General features: G+C 43.0%; 1 pseudogene across 1 annotated transcript; it reads right to left on the minus strand.

The window, feature by feature from the left end:
• Positions 1–7,657: 7,657 nt before the first annotated feature.
• On the minus strand, positions 7,658–9,204 carry LOC103259293 (annotated as a pseudogene). Its single transcript, XR_504228.2, has one exon. The product of XR_504228.2 is annotated as a V-type proton ATPase subunit S1 pseudogene (transcript).
• Between the last annotated feature and the right edge of the window lie 8,179 nt (positions 9,205–17,383).

Raw genomic sequence — 17,383 nt, forward strand, 5'->3', positions numbered from 1 at the left:
GGAAGCGGCCACTGTACTCCAGTCTGGGCAACAGAGTGAGACTCCAACTCAAAAAAAAAAAAGAAATAGTAATGACTGAGATGCCCCAAATTAATGTCCCACCAAACCACACATCTAGACAGTTCAGTGAACTGACAAAGCAGGATAAATGCCAAAAAAAATTACACCTAGACATATTATTTAAAGTAAAGAAAATCAAAGATAAAGAAAAAATCTGAATAAAGCCAGAGGGAAAAAACCAGATTACCTATAGACGAGAAGCGTTAGAGACAGGTCTCTTCAGGAACCACGCAAACAAGAAGAAAGTGAAGTGATATATTGGGAGACCAGGAAAGCAGGAATTGAAAGGAGGTACACTTTAATGTTTCCACACCATTTAAATTTTAGCCATGTGCACTTGGTCACTTTTCAATAAAAATATTTTAAGGCAATTTCAACTGAGAAGATGTGTTCTGTTTATTAGTGTAGTTACAGCTCAAATTTTGGATTATTCCTTGTCAAAATGACCAAGAACAAAATAAGCCAAGAGAAACTATCCTGTAGGTTAATACAACTAGAACGTTTTCAGTTCACTTGCTTAACTGTGATCTCACATTGCTGTATCATCACGCAATCCAACATCTCTACACCTTGCTCATGAGTCATTCTGTTCAGTACACAATTATATCAAGCTATTCGACAAGTTCTAATACATTCCTTTAACTTCCTAGTTTAGTCTAACTCTATCCAAAAGTGATAAGTTATTTTCAGAGAACATATCATGAAACTCTGCTTTTTGTATTTAGGATCCTCTCTATCTTCTTTTGACAATAGGTCCTCAAGTCTCTGAGAAACCAAAGATCCTCTGTCCAAGTGGTAAGGACTGAAACTCCTGTGACCATCTTTGCCAGGATGACATAATGAACAAAAACTCTCCTTACAAATAGCTTTCTACTTGGAAAACAATTGCATAATGGAACAACATACTATAGAACTAGAAGATGAAGTTTACCATTATTTTTGCTACCAGGCGAGTGAGAATAGAGTATCATCCTGGAGATTTCCCTGGAGTTGATTTTTCACCTACTTCCTTTAAGTGTTGACATGCTGTCCCCTTTTCCCATCCCTCCTTCTTTTTCTGTTTCTGAAGTTCCTTCTCATTACAGTTAACAGTCTCACCCACAGAAATACAGTTATGCCTACTATCTCAGCCCATTTTCTGTGGCATAGAACAGAATACCTGAAGCTGGGGAATTTGTAAAGAAATAAAATTTATTTTTTACAGTTCTGGAGGGTGGGACATCCAAGACAGTTCAGGCCACATCTGGTGAGGGCCTTCGGGTTGGAGGAGACTCTGCAGAGCCCTGAGGTAGCACAGGACATCAAATGGCAAGTGGGCTAATAGGGTTAGCTTAGGTGTCTCCCTTCCTCTTCTTAGAAGTCGCCAGTCCCACTCTCTTGTTAACCCATTAATCCCTTAATCTTTGAACGGATTAATCTGTTCATGATGGCAGAGCCCTCATAACACAATCCCTCTTCAGGAATTTTGGAGACATTCAAACTACAATCTCTACCTCCAAACATTGTCAAATGTCTTCTTCTCTCCAAGTACTTTTTCGACTTCAGCACAGCAGCCTACAAAACCTTTTTTTTTTTTGAGTTGTAGTCTCACTCTGTCACCCAGGCTGGAGGGCAGTGGCATGCTCCTGGCCACTGTAGGCTGGACCTGCTGGGCTCCTGCGATCCTTCTGCCTCAGCCTTCCAAGAAGCTGGAAGTAGCACGCTAATTTTTGATTTATTGTAGAGACGAGGTCTCGCCAAGTTGCCTGGGTGGTCTCGAACCTGCGGGCTCAGGCAATCCTCTCACCTTGGCCTCCCAAAGTGCTGGGATTACAGGCTGAGCCACTGAGCCCGGCTGAACTGAATATTTTAATAGATTTTGATTTATTATAGAGACGAGGTCTCACCAGGTTGTCCGGGCAGGCCTCGAACCCTGGACTCAGGCAATCCACTCACCGTGGCCTCCCAAAGTACTGAGATTACAGGCTGAGCCACTGAGCCTGGCCTAAATTTTATATTCAATCCCCAGAAAACTTGAGTCTGCCACAAGCTTGTGGCCATCTTCTAGCCCTGGAGTGTATGTGGAGTGGGAGAACAAAGAACTCCTTATGGGGATGGCTCAAGACGGGAGCATCCTTGGGAATTTAGTGACTATTTAGTAAATAGGTAAGAGATATGGTAACTCATATTTAGTCATACAGGGCTTCCATGTCTCATAGTTGAGCGAGCCAATAGGCAGATCAGCAAGGAATCCCAGAGTGGGAAGCAGAGTGCAGGACAAGAATGAGTGCATCTCAAAAAGGTCAGTTTACTGGAAGCTCTGCATTTGAGGCAGTGCTGGAAGACGTTAGGGATGAGACATAGGGCAGTACAACCTAGTGCATAAGATTTCACCTAGACCTCTAATACAAGAATAGTTTTTGTACATGAGACATTTTGTGTAGGACAGGGTGGAGTGTCTGAGGTTAAATGATGGTTGCTATTTATGTATTGAGGTCCAGTTCATGAACTGTGTATTCTTTGCCCAAGAATTCCAAACAGGTATTGTCTTCATCTGTTTTAAGAAGAGTATACCTGAGATCAGGGAGGCTAATTAATCTATCTACATATCAGCCATGCACCATGGCTCACACCTCTAATCCCAGTGCTTTGGGAGGTTGAGGCTGGAGGATCACTTGAGCCTAGGAGTTTGAGACCAGCCTTCACAACACAGTGAAACCTGTCTCAATGAAAAAAAATTAATTAATTAGCTAGGCATGGTGGCACACACCTGTAGTCCTAGCTCCATGGGAAATTGAGGTGGGAGAGTCACTGAGCCCAAGAGTTCCAAGCTGCGGCGAGTTATGATGCACTCCAGTCTGGACAACAGAGCAAGACCCTGTCTCAAAAAAAAAAAATCTACCCATATATGTAAAGTTGCAGTCCTACTTAGTTGGAAGGAGAGTGAGCTGAGATCTTGGATGCCTATGCCCAGTGTCTTTCCTGGTGTTCTGGTGGTCAGTGTTGCCTTTGACAATCTATGTCTTTTAAATAGAGTGATTTCAACTTTCCCTCAGTTGACACTGTTGATCCAGATGAAAACTTTAAATACGAGGTAATGGTAGTCTTGACTTCCCTACCTTAAGCCTCTTCTTTAACATCAAAGATGCTCAGCTTCACTATAGTGATCATTCATCCACTGCACATTTGAGTGCCTACAATAGGTCCAGCACAATTCTAGCTCTCAGGAAATAGCAGGGAATAAAAACAAAAGTCATCATACCTAGAAAGTGTACATGCTTGGATTTGCCATGAGATGCCATTTGTAACTATTAGATTAAGGAAAAAAATGTAAAGTCTGACAACATCAAGGGTAAAGGAGGATATGGAGTGACAGAAATGTATGTACACTGCTGGTGAGAGTAAACTGATAGAGTCACTTTGGAGAGCAAGTTGGCAGTACCTAGAAAAGTTGGAAATGTGTCATACCCCATGAAACAGCAGCTTTCCTTCTAGAAACATCCTAAGAAAAGATCTTGTATTTACATATTTAAAATGTTGCAGCAGCACTGTTCACAATATTTAAAAAATTGAAAATCACCTAAGTGTTCATGAAACAAGAGAATGGACAAATTATAGTATAAATTATGTGATATTACACAGCATACAAGCTTTTAATTTATAATTTCCTTAACAAATGTATTTTAGAATTATAGTTTTTCTTACTGTTACTGATTTAAATTATATTTTCTAACTTTGTCGGCAATATATAGGAATACGATTGATATCTACATACTGATTTTATATTCCAGCAACTTTGCTGAGCTTTCTCGTTTCAATTTTTGAAAGTAGTCTTTTTTTTTTTTTTTTGAGTTGTAGTCTCACTCTGTCGCCCAGACTGGAGTGCAGTGGCCGCTCCCGGCCACCGCAGCCTCGACCTGCTGGACTCCGGCGATCCTTCCGCCTCAGCCTTCCAAGTAGCTGGAACTCCAGGTGTGACTAATTTTTTATTTATTGTAGAGATGAGGTCTTGCCAAGTTGCCCAGGCGGGTCTTCAACCCACGGGCTCAGGCAATCTACTCACCTCAGTCTCCCAAAGACGTGGGATTACAGGCTGAGCTATCGAGCCCGGCTTGAAAGTAGATTTTCTATATGGACACTCAAACCATTGTTTCCTCATGTAATCCACATCCAGTGGAATGAGTTTTGTTTCGTCCTTCCTTTTTTTTTTTTTTTTTTTTTGAGTTGGAGTCTCACTCTGTTGCCCAGACTGGAGTGCAGTGGCCACTCCCGGCCACCGCAGCCTCGGCCTGCTGGGCTCCGGCGATCCTTCCGCCTCAGCCTTCCGAGTAGCTGGAATTACAGGCATGCGCCACCACGCCCGGCTGATTTTTTTTAAATTTATTGTAGAGATGAGGTCTCGCTACCCAGGCGGGTCTCGAACCCGCGGGCTCAGGCAATGAATATCTTATTTTCCTTATTTGTTTAAATCTGCTAAGACCTTCAGCACAATACTGATTTTTAAAATGGTAATAGATACCATTGTCTTGTACTTGATTTTTTTTTTTTTAAGAAGGCGTCTCACTCCGTTGCCCAGGCTGGAGAGCAGTGGCATACTCACGGCCACTGCAGCCATGACCTGTTGGACTCAGGTGGTCCTTCCACTTCAGCCTTCCAAGTAGTTGGAACTAAAGACATGCATCACCACACCTGGCTAATTTTTTGATTTATTGTAGAGACAAGGTCTTGCTTAGTTGTCCAAGCTAGTCTTGAACCCCTGAGCTCAGGCAGTCCTCTCACCTTGCCCTCCCAAAGTGCTGGGATTACAGGCATGAGCCACCACACCCAGTTTGTACTTGATTTCTAATGATTCATCATTAAGTATTATTGTTATTTTGTTAGATACCTTTTATCAGGTTAGTAGTGTCTCTTTTATTCCAAATTGACTGAGAAGTTTACACATTTTTAATGAATGTTGCTTTAGCAAATGGTTTTTCTGCATTTATTGAAATAACAATTTCCTTTCTTCTTTTTCACTTTGTTAATAATGCAGATTCTTAATACGTTCTTCTCTCATTAAACAAACCTTGTATTCCTAGGATACTTCCAACTCAGTCATGACATTTTTTTTTTTTTTTTTTTTTAGTTGGAGTCTCACTCTGTCGCCCAGACTGGAGGGCAGTGGCCGCTCCTGGCCACCGCAGCCTCGACTTGCTGGGCTCCGGCGATCCTTCCGCCTCAGCCTTCCGAGTAGCTGGAACTACAAGCGTGCTACCACGCCTGGCTAATTTTTTTTTATTTATTGTTGAGATGAGGTCTCGCCAAGTTGCCCAGGCGGGTCTCGAACCCGCGAGCTCAGGCAATCCACTCACCTCAGCCTCTCAAAGGCGCGGGATTACAGGCTGAGCCACCGAGCCCGGAGTCATGACATATTTTAATATACACTGCAAGATTCCTGATATTTCAAGATTTTAGAATGTAGGATAATAAGTGGAATTGTTTTATAATTTTCAATTCTCAATATTATGTCTTCATAGTTTTAAGATATCAGCCTCATAAAATAAGTTAGATAGTTTGCCATCTTTTTCTGTTCTCTAGAGCAATTTGTATGAGAAGATTATCTATTTCTTAAAGGTTTGATAGAAATTTCCTAAAATAGTGTGTTTTATATTTTTTAGGTAGACTTACTACTGATGCAACTGACCTAATGTGCATACGTCTATTTAGTTTTTCCATTTCTTAATTTAATTTAGTAAGTTAAATTTTTCTAGATAATTCCTTATTTTGTCTGAGTTTCCCAATTCACTGGTATACAGTTTTTCCATAATTTTTGTTTTTATTTCTGAGACGAGTTCTCGCTCTGTCGCCCAGGCTGGAGTGCAGTGCACCATCATAGCTCACTGCAGCTCAAGCGATCCTCCTGCCTCATTATCCTGAGTAGCTAGGACTACAGGCATGCACCACCCTGCCTGGCTAATTATTTTTTTTGTAGAGATGAGGTCTTGCTATTTGCCAGGCAGGTCTCAAACTCCTAGGCTCAAGCAACCCTCCCACCTCTGCCTCCCAAAGTGATGGGATTTCAGGCATAAGCCACTGTGCTGGGCCTCATTGAGGGTCATTTTTAAAAGCTAGCAACAACTGGCCTTAGAAATTTGGAAGGAAGTATTATCTAGAAGTAGCACAGATGACAAAGCTGGCTTCTCAATGATTATCTCATGTTATAAATTGGGACCATGGGACAAAAGAATAAAGCAGTTCACTATTACACAGCTAACTGAGTTGAATTGGTATCCACTTCTCCTAAGTCTTGTTTCAAGGTTCTTTCCTGACCCATGCATTGTCAGACCATGGGCTTTATGAGAAATGAGGTATTTAGCACTGAATGTAAAAACATCTAATAACTCGATTTAGGGTCAGCTGGGGTTATAATATGCCTTGAAATTTGAATAAAATCTGGCTCATTCCCCATTCTCCACACATTGGGAATTCCTCCATTCTGCCTAAATATCTCTTTGGATACCTGATTTCAAGTTCCTGCTCTACGGAATACTAAGTCTTTATCACATGCTTTAAGTAAGGGCTTTCCCTTTTCAATGTTCTGTACTGACACTGTCCCATCTCTTTACCCTCTTGAACACAGAATCAAAGTTGTGTGATTAGCAGTTTAATCATGGTGGCAGTGGGGGTATTGGAGAGCATTTATATCACAGCATAGTACAGCAAACAGTTTAAAAATAAATCTTAAGACTGGGCGCAGTGGCTCAAGCCTGTAATCCCAGCACTTTGGAAGGCTGAGGTGAGAGGACTGCCTGAGCTCAGGGGTTCGAGACCTGCCTGGGCAACTTGGCAAAACCTCGTCTCGACAATAAATCAGAAAAACTAGCCAGGCATGGTAGCACGCACCTGCAGTTTCAGCTACTTGGAAGGCTGAGGTGAAAGGATAGCATGACCCTAGCAGGTTGCGGCTGTGGTGGCTGTGAGTGTGCCACTGCACTACTGCACTCCAGTCTGGGCGACAGAGTGAAATTCCAACTCAAAAAAAAAAAAGAGTCTTAGATATCTTCTAAAAAGTCTCTCCATCATCTCTACTGCCTAGACATTTTCTCTTAGATTCTGGCCACACTGCTGTCCACAGTCTCTCTACCTGCCCAATTAACCCTTTTTACTAGAACCTCAAAAATTCCTATTAATCTCTTATGCAGAGCATGCCTTTTCCAGCCTGCAAAAACTCATCATTTTGTTTTCATGGTGATCCATCTTTATTTTATTAGAAAGAAAACAACCAAGCACCCCAGGCTCCTGGCAGGCACTCTGGTGGGAATTTGTCAGAAACCCACCCGACCCACCTGTTGGGGAGGTCCCATCCTTCTCAGACCACAAAAATAAACTCCAGTGTACTGCTTGTTAGCACAACATCACGAAAAAACAATAGCAGTGACAGTTAAGTAGTACTTCCACACCCCCCAAACCCAGAGAACCCCAAGCTTGTGGCTGCTACAGGGAGTCCTACAAACCTTAGGGAAGGAGCACTTACAGTATCAATAGCAAGGGATAATGGTGGAGAGACAAGAATAAGTGAGGAGAAAGTAGACCCTAGAACTAATGTCGCCTATCCCTCACAATGACTGCACCTGGAAGGTTTGTCTAGTAGCTATGCAGAATATGTAAACTCTTGGTAGAGATGTTGGGCAGCCCCAGGGAAACCCCTCAGCAGGCTGAAGAGGGAACAAGATAGGCTGAGGGGAGTTTGGGGCTCATACTGTGGTGTGGAGAGGGGAAGCCCTTCCATCCGCTGTGCCCCAAGGTGGGAGAGCGACATCCTGGACACCATCATTCCCTCAAGCCCCCACTGGCACAGGGTCACAAGATCTGGGTCAGAGAAACGGTAGGGCCCTTGTAGTCATCAAAGCGGTTCATGGTCTTAAGGCTAAGGATCATGTGCAGGCCGAAGGTGAAGATGAAGAGCATGAACAGGGAGGTGAGCAGCCCCATCCAGATGCCTGGGGAGAAGAAGCTGGCACAGTCGCTGGCATAGGAGAACTGCTCACCCATCACCTTGAAGGCCTGGATCTGGAAGTCCTGAATAGTCATCTGCCAGGGTGAAGACTGTGTGTGGGCCACAAGGAGACTGCCCTTATTGCTGAGACTGCTGACATACTCACAGTGGAAGGAATAGATGCTGGGCCCTGTGACATGGGAGACATTGAAGTAGGTGATGGAGCCGTTGCTGTGGATTTCGAGGCGCTCCATGGTAAACCAGTGCCGTGCGGACACTGGGTAGAAGGCGCTGGCCAGTATGAACTTAAATGTCACTACCATACCAAAGAGTTGTTCGTAGGTCAGTGAGAGTCTGGCAAAGGAATCATTCCAGAACGAGCCAGTCAGGTTGAGATCCTGCACCCCAAAGGTGAGGAAGGTCAGGTCCTCCCACTCGTCCTTGTATGCCACAGAGAAGTTTTGGGCCCAGAAGAGGATCCGCGGGGCTGTGTCACTGTAACTCACAGGGGGGTGGATCACAACTGATGCTGGCTGTTTTTGTAACAGCTGGCGACCTAGCTCCCCAGTCACCATGGCTACATCACGGGCCACCCTGGAAGGGCGGACTGCTGTGAGGACTGCTGTGTAAGGGACATCTTCCAACTTGAGTGTGCTCAGCACCTGCCCGATGACCTCATCATTCCCTGTGAAGACTTCCCTGGGCGACATGAGACTGGAAGGGGCTGTGTAGGGCAGGTGGATAAGCAGCAGGGCAGGGAGGCTGGCATTGAGTTTCAGCTCTCGAAGAGTAGCTAGGTCCACGTGCAAGGGGCTGGCCCCAAGCTTCTCCTGCAGGTAAGTGGTCAGAGTGCTGACTACATACTGGTCGACAGCAGGAAGTACCAGCGAGGAGGGGGCCAGGTCCAGAGCATTCTCCAGATTAGAAAAGGCACTGTCCTGCTTGTTTCCAAACACACCACCATATGCCGTGAAATCCTCAATGCTCAGCTTGTCCTGCAAGAAGATCAGCACATTCCGGGGACCCTGCTGCAGGGCAGAGTCCAGGTACGTAGAGAGCTGCAAGCAGCTGGTGATATGGCCTTCGTGAGTGTCAGCCACAGGTGCCCACAAGTTGCGGTCACTCGACCACAGCAGCAGCGGCACTTGCTGCCTTGCGGCTGCCATGGCCACCACCAGCAACAGCAGCAGCCACCGTGTCTGCACTCGAGCCACCGTCACTGCCATCATAGTCTCAGTCTCCCAGGAATTCATCTTAAGAACAAATATGCCTGTTAAAAAATATTCCTAAAATATAGGATTTTTTTTCCCTTGAAAAGAAAAAAAATGTGACCAATCATTAAAATAGTACATTTTTTCTCTGCCACTGTCATAGTAACAATTTTGCTAGATAAAGTACTAAAAAAAAAGTACTAAGGACATTGGTGATTTTTAGAATTGGAGTAATTTTCCATTGAAGCTACAATTAAGCTTAAGGCAAATTAATATTTTGCTAACTTATCTCATTTTATAACTTTATAATAAACCTAGAAGTAGGTACTATTATTATTTTTTTCCATTTTATAGATGTGGAAATTAAGGTTAGATAACTTGCCTCGGGTCACAAATCTAGTAATTGGCAAAGCCAGGCTTTTGTTCAATGCTGTTTTGTTTGAGCTTTTTATTGTTGTAGTTGTTGTTAATAAGATATTATAAGGGTAGGAAAACTGTACTTCGCTCCTCTTAGGGTCCTGCTGGGTCTGAGAATTAAATTGACAGATGGTAGATTATGGGAGAAAAGCACACAGATTTACTTAACAAAGTTATGTGACATGGGAGACCTCATAAGGAAATGAAGACTCAAAGAAACAGTCAGTTACTTACATATTGGATTGGACAAAGAATAGTAAACTGTAAAAATGTGACTAAATTATGTGGGGAAGCTTAAGAGATAGGAGTTGTTTTAACAAGGCCTGTATAGTACGCTCTGTTTCACCTTCTCATTCCTGAAGATAAGGACGTTACCTTTCCTTCTAATAGCTCTACTAGAGGTACTCTCTCCCCCAGAGTGTCTCCTACAAGGGAATTTCATCTTCTGTTTTTAAGAAACAGCCAAGAAGGCCAAAGTGATCTTTGCATTGGCTGTTTTTCAACTGCCTTTAACCTAGCCAATATGCCCGAATAGCTTAATTAATTTACTTATTTATTTATTTTTATTTTTATTTTTTTGAGTTGGAGTCTCATTCTGTCACCCTGTTTGGAGTGCAGTGGCACACTCATGGCCACCCCAGTGTCGACCTGCTGGGCTCGGGTGATCCTTCTGCCTCAGCCTTCCAAGTAGCCGGAATCATAGGCGTGTGCTACCATGCTTGGCTAATTTTTGATTTATTGTAGAGATGAAGTCTCACCAAGTTGCCCACTCCACTCGCCTTGGCCTCCCAAAGTGCTGGGATTACAGGCTGAACCATGGAGCCTGGCCTAATCCTTTCAGTGTACATAATATTTATCATTTTAACGACTTTAAGTATACAGTTCAGTGGCATTTAGTACATTCACCACAATATTGTACAGTCGTAACTACTATCCATTTTTAGAACTTTCTCAAACAGAAACTCTGTACCCATTAACAATAACTCCTAGCCCCTGGTAACTTCTATTTTTCTGTCTCTCTAAATTTGACTGTTCTAGGACCAAACACAGTGGCTCATGCTTGTAATCCCAGCACTATGAGAGGTCAAGGTGGGAGGACTGCTTGAACCCAGAAATTTAAGACCACCCTAGCCAACACAGACCTCTACAAATAAAATAAATAAAAAATCAGTCATGTGTGATGGTGCCCACCTGTAGTCCCAGCTACTTGGGAGGCTGAGGCAGGAGGATCACCAGAGCCCAGAAGGTTAAGGCTGCAGTGAGCCATGATTGTACTGCTGCACTCCAGCCTTAGTGAGAGTGAAACCCCCACTCGATAAAAAAACTAATTAATTAATTTGACTATTCTAGGTACCACATATAAGTATAATCATCAAATTTGTACTCTGTGTCTAGCTTATTTCACTTAACATAATGTTTCAAGGCTCATCAATTTTTTAGCATTTATTAGAGTTTCATTCATTAAATTTTTATTTGAGCTGGACTTAGTGGTATGTGCACTTGTAGATGTAGCTACTTGGTAGACTGAGGCAGGAAGATCGCTTAAGACCTGGAGTTCAAGGCTATGGTGGGCTGTCTGCCCCTGTGAATAGCCACTACATGCTAGCCTGGGAAACATAGCAAGATGCTGTCCCTAAGAATAGAAATAAATTGTTGTGGTACATATAGGGGAGGCAAAACTTTACCTGTACCTTCTTAGGGTCTCTGGCTGGGTCAGAGACATAAGACAGATTAACAGGAGAAAAGCCTACAGATTTTTATAGGTACACGGGGGCCCCAAAGGAAAATGGAGACCCAAAGATGTGTCAAAATTTAAATGATTACATATTAGATTGAACAAAGAGAGACAATTGTGGAAAAGTAACTAAAATATATGAGGAGACTAAAGAAAGACAATAATTGTTTTGACATAGCCAGGCATGGTGGCGCATGCCTGTAGTTCTAGCTACTTGAAAGGCTGAGGCGGAAGGATGGCCTGAGCCCAGCAGGACAAGGCTGTGGTGGCCATGAGCGTGCCACTGCACTCCAGCCTGGGCAACAGAGTGGGACTCCAACTCAAAAAAAAAATTATTTTGGCAAGGTCTGTTTGTACAGAATGCACTCAGCCTGGACTCTCTGTGATAAGAATGTTTCTTTCCTCCTGTTTCATTTTTCACATGAGAATTTTATTTCCTCCTTTCAGGAAAGAAAGGAGAGGTTAGAGTGTCCTTCTTGCACCTACTGCTTTTCAAGTGCCTTAAGCTTAAAATAATCCTTATACCAAAGTGGCATATTTTGGGGTGGCATGTTCTACCACCCTTCACAGAAAATTTACAATTCTGACCATTTTTAAGTGTACAGTTTAGTGGCATTAAGTATATTCACATTGTTGTACAACCACCTCTACCATCCATCTCTAGAACATCTTCTTCTCAACTGAAACCCTGTATCCATTAAGCAACATCTCTCCATTCTCCCACCATTCCCTGCCAACCACTATTCTATTTTCCTGTGGCTATGAATTTGACTACTCTGTGTACCTTATAAGTGGAATCATATAGTGTTTGTCTTTTCATGTTCCGCTTATTCGACTCAACATAATGTCTTCAAAGTTCCTTTTGTAGTATATCTCACAATTTCTTTCTTTTAAAAGGTTGAATAATATTCCATTCCATTGAAGAAATGTTCCAGCTTCTATACATTTTTTTTTTACCCATCCGTCCATGGAAGGACATTTCCCCCCAACTTTTGGCTTTTCTAAATGCTGCTGCTTATGAACCAATGTACACATAATATGCTCAAGTATGCATAATATGCTGCTTTCAATTCTTTTGGAAAGTTGATCATATGAATGAGTCATTCTTGTCATACCCAAATAAAACAGAGTTGAGGAGCTAGGGGAAAAAGCACTCAGGGTACATAACATTGCTCTAAGAAAGTAATTCTCTATAAACCTGTCTGCTGAAATTGCCTGTTGTAACCTGAAACCAGTTTTTTTTTTTTTGAGTCAGAGTCTCACTCTGTTGCCCAGACTGGAGTGCCTTGGAACGCTCACAGCTACCACAGCCTCAACCTGCTGGGCTCAGGTGATCCTTCCACCTCAGCCTTCCAAGTAGCTAGAACCACAGGTGTGTGCCACCATGCCTGGCTAATTTTTTGATTTATTGTAGACAGGAGGTCTCACCATGTTGCCTAGGCTGGTCTCGAACCTCTGGACTCAGGTAATCCTCTCGCTTCCGCCTTTCAAAGTGCTAGGATTACAGGTATGAACCACCACACCCAGCTTGAAACCAGTTTTACCTAATAACTACTGAAACAATCTGCTGCAACTCTAAGACTAGTTCTACCCACCACTATCACAAGAGTTTGCCAGCTTTCCAAAACTTTACTAAGTGCCAATTAATTTCCTTTCAAAACAATACATAACATTTATTGTTTTTAGCTGGGCTCGGTGGCTCAGCCTGTAACCCCGTGCTTTAGGAGGCTGAGGTGAGTGGATTGCCTGACCCCGTGGATTTGAGACCCGCCTGGCCAATTTGGCGAGACCTCATCTCTACAATAAATCAAAAAATCAGCCGGGCGTGGTTGCGCATGCCTGTAATTTCGGCTACTCCGAAGGCTGAGGTGGAAGGATCACCGGAGCCCAGCAGGTTAAGGCTACAATGCCCGGGAGCGGCCACTGCACTCCTGTCTGGGCGACAGAGTGAGACTCCAACTCAAAAAAAAAAAAAAAAAATTTATCATTTTTATAAAACCTCCAACCTTCTTTCTTCTTTTGACATACCAAAGACCACCCAATCTTTGTATATGCTTCAAAATGTAATTCTTAGTCAGGTGCGGTAGCTCACACCTATAATCCCAGCACTTTATTTTTTTTAAGTTGGAGTCTCACTTCATCAACCCATCCTGGAGCACAGTGGCATGCTCACGGCCACCCCAGTGTAGAGTTGCTGGTCTCAGGCGATTCTTCCGCTTCGGCCTTCCAAGTAGCCAGAACTACAGGTGCGTGCTACCACACCTGGCTAATTTTTTAATTTTATTGTAGAGATGAGGTCTCGCCAAGTTGCCCAGGCTGTTCTTGAACGCACGGGCTCAGGCAATCCCCTCACCTTGGCCTCCCAAAATGCTGGGATTACAGGCTTGAGCCACTGCACCCAGCCAATCCCAGCACTTTGAGATGCGGAGGCGGGAGGATTACCTGAGTCCAAGGGTTCGAGACCAGCCTGGCAACCTGGCAAGACCTCATCTCTACAATAAATCAAAAAAATTAGCCAGGCATGGTAGTGCACATTTGTGGTTCCAGCTACTTAGAAGCCTGAGGTGAAAGGACAGCCTGAGCCCAGGAGGTTGAGGCTGTAGTGACCATGAGCATGCCACTGCACTCCAGCCTAGGTGACAGAATGAGACTCCTACTCAAAAAAAAAAATTGTAATTCTTGCTTCACTCCCCAAAAGTTTTCAAGATTAATCTCTATATTTTATTTGACTCCAGCATAGCTAGAAGTGGAATTACTGGATCATTCGATGATTCTACATTTAACATGTGAAAAAGAATATTAAGAACTATTATTTATAAAATGACTGGGATGTGCTAGGCACTTTATTTACATTGCCTTGAATCCTCATAGAATCTTAAGGTATAGGCCAGGCTCGATGGCTCAGCCTGTAATCCCAGCACTTTGGGAGGCTAAGGCAAGTGGATTGCCTGAGCCCATGGGTTTGAGACCAGCCCAGGCAACTAGGCAAGATCTTGTCTCTACAATAAATTTTTAAAAAACTAGCCGGGCATGGTAGTATGCACCTGTAGTTCCAGCTACTTGGAAGGCTGAGGTGGAAGGATTACCAGAGCCCAGCAGGTTGATGCTGGGGTGGCTGATGAGTGTCCCACTGTACTCCAGCCTGGGCGACAGAGTGAGACTCCAACTACCAAAAAAAAAAGAATCTTAAGGCATAGTATGACCGCTTTTTAACCTCTATGCTCAGAGAGTTTTAATAATTTGCCAGGATCATATGGCTACTAAGTGGCAGATTGAGAATAGAACCCGGTTCAGTGCTTATACACTCCCATTTGCTATGTGGATGTCATGGGTTGTCTTTGTGACAGACATGCTTGGTGGTTTCAGATTTGGCTCAAACAATGTGTTCAGAGGTGGGTCTCTTTCCCATCTCTCCCAACTAGTAACTAGAGACCAATTATAACAATCTCACTTCCCTGGCTAAGAAAACATAAAGAGGAGTCTGTTCAGGATTCTGGGAAATATTTTTCCTAACTGGTAGACAGAGAAAAGGGAGAACATGGTAGTTCCTAAGACCTGAAGTGATGCTGAGAAGCAATTTGCTAGGAGGAAAAGGGCAGTTCAGCAGTGTGGTTGAGATCATAGACTCTGAAGTCAGCCTAGACTTGAATCCCAGGGTCAGCTTACTTACTAGTAGTATGATCTACAGTGAGTTACTTAACCTCTTGGCACCTCAGCCACCTCAACTATCAAGTGGGGTAATAGCAACCTCATGTCGTTACTGTAAGAATTAAACGAGTGCCTCACACATAATGGATACTCACCAAGTGCTAGCTATTATTTTTGTTGTTATTATTATTATAGGTACAAAACAAAGTCCTAGGACACTTTGTACCTGGTAGACATATAATCCCCAACGTGGGACCTGAAATTACTAACAGTCTAGCTGGCTTTCTCCTGCTAGGTACAAACTGCTCAGGTATTTTGACATTTTGGGACGTTGCTACATTTTGCTTCTTCTGTTCTTCCTGTTATCTTCCTAAAATACAAAATTGATTATGTTCCTCTCATGGTTCCCTATTACCTTTAGGATAGAGTCCAAGCTTAACATATGAGGTATTTCATGGTCTCTCTCAATATATCTCTCACCCGTCTCTAGATGTCTGCCATTCCCTCACGTGTACCCCATGTTCCAGTCATGGCCAACAACCTCATTCACTCAAAAAATATTAGTGCATTTCTAGACAGAAATTATGTAAAACTGGTGAGTCAACGTCATGTAAAATGGGTTTCTGCCTTCAGGGAACTTACAATATAAAAACATTTCATTATAATCATGATATGGGCAATGAAATTTTTAAAAGTTACTGGGTGTAATAAAAATACACAATGAAACTTACTAGAGCTCACTTAAAATTCTGCTGGTTTTCTTCCTTTTCCACCCACCTTGCTCTATTGTTTTCTTTTTTTTTTTTTTTGAGTTGGAGTCTCACTCTGTCGCCCAGACTGGAGTGCAGCGGCCGCTTCCGGCCACCGCAGCCTCGACCTGCTGGGCTCCGGCGATCCTTCCGCCTCAGCCTTCCAAGTAGCCGGAATTATAGGCATGCGCTACCATGCTCGGCTGATTTTTTGATTTATTGTAGAGATGAGGTCTCGCTGCCCAGGCGGGTCTCGAACCCGCAGGCTCAGGCAATCCACTCACCTCAGCCTCCCAAAGGTGCGGGATTACAGGCTGAGCCACTGAGCCCGGCTTATTGTTTTCAAAAAACCTTTCTTGACCTACATGTTTTTCTTCCGTACTCTCATAATACCCTGTACATATTGCTTTCATGGAATTTATCCCACTGTTGGTTTGCTTGGGTCTTTCTTCCCAACACACTCGTCTTTTATTTCTGTATTCCAGGGTATTAAATGTTTGTTGAATGAATAATGCCAATTTTAAGAACCTTTTACCTTGGCATGGACTATAGACTCATAAATAAGTAGCAAAAATATTACAGAGTTCCTTGTGTATCTGTCTTCCAGCTTCCCCCGGTGGCACTATCTTATAAACTATAGTACATTATTCAAATTAGGAATTAGCATTGACACAATGCAAATTAACTAGCTTACAAACCTTACTGGATTTTATTATATTTTGCATGAACTCATTTCTTGGTAGGTGTTACAGATTAAACATATATGTTTGTTCTATTACATTCTGTCACACAGGCTAGGTACGGTGGCTCACGCCTATAATCCCAGTGCTTTGGGAGGCTGAGATGAGAGGACTGCCTGACCTATGGGTTCGAGACCAGCCTGGGCAATTTGGCAAGCTCTCATCTCTACAATAAATCAAAAAAATTAGCCGGGCATGGTGGCGAGTGCCTGTAGTCCCAGCTACTTGGAAGGCTAAGGCTGAAGGATCACCTGAGCCCAGCAGGTAGAGGCTGCGGTGGCCGTGAGCATGCCACTACACTCCAGCCTGGGAGACAGAGTGAGACTCCAACTAAAAAAAAAAACTGTCATATGTATAGATTTGTGATTGTATACATAATAAAGATACAGAACTGTCCTATTACCACAAAGAACATTCTTGTGCTATCTCTTGATAACGCTGCCCATTTTCACTAGATCTTTTCTGTATTAATACAGGGAAGCAAGATGGAGAGGATGTATTGCATATTCACTCTGCAATGCACTGTCCCGTTCACAGATGGTCCTGGTAACTTTCTCCCTCAAAACTAAGATTTTTAAATAGGATTAAACATTGTTAAAAGAAAAAGAAATTGAAAAATTAAGAGTTTAGTTGAGCAAAGAACAATTCACAAATTGAGTCATCCTCAGAACCAGAAGAGGTTCAGAGCGCTTCCTTCCCCAATGTGGGCAAGTATAATAGTATTTATGGGCAGAAATGAAATGAGGCACATATAACTTGATTGGCTGCAGCTAGGCATTTGCCTTCTTTGGGCATGATCTGGTCAGTCTACAGCCTGTGACTGGTTGAGACTCAGTTGTTATGAAAAACATACTCCTATATGGTTTTTT

Source organism: Carlito syrichta, unplaced genomic scaffold (genome assembly GCF_000164805.1).
Source record: "Carlito syrichta isolate Samal-C Ts95f unplaced genomic scaffold, Tarsius_syrichta-2.0.1 Scaffold85561, whole genome shotgun sequence".
Lineage (NCBI taxonomy): Eukaryota > Metazoa > Chordata > Mammalia > Primates > Tarsiidae > Carlito > Carlito syrichta.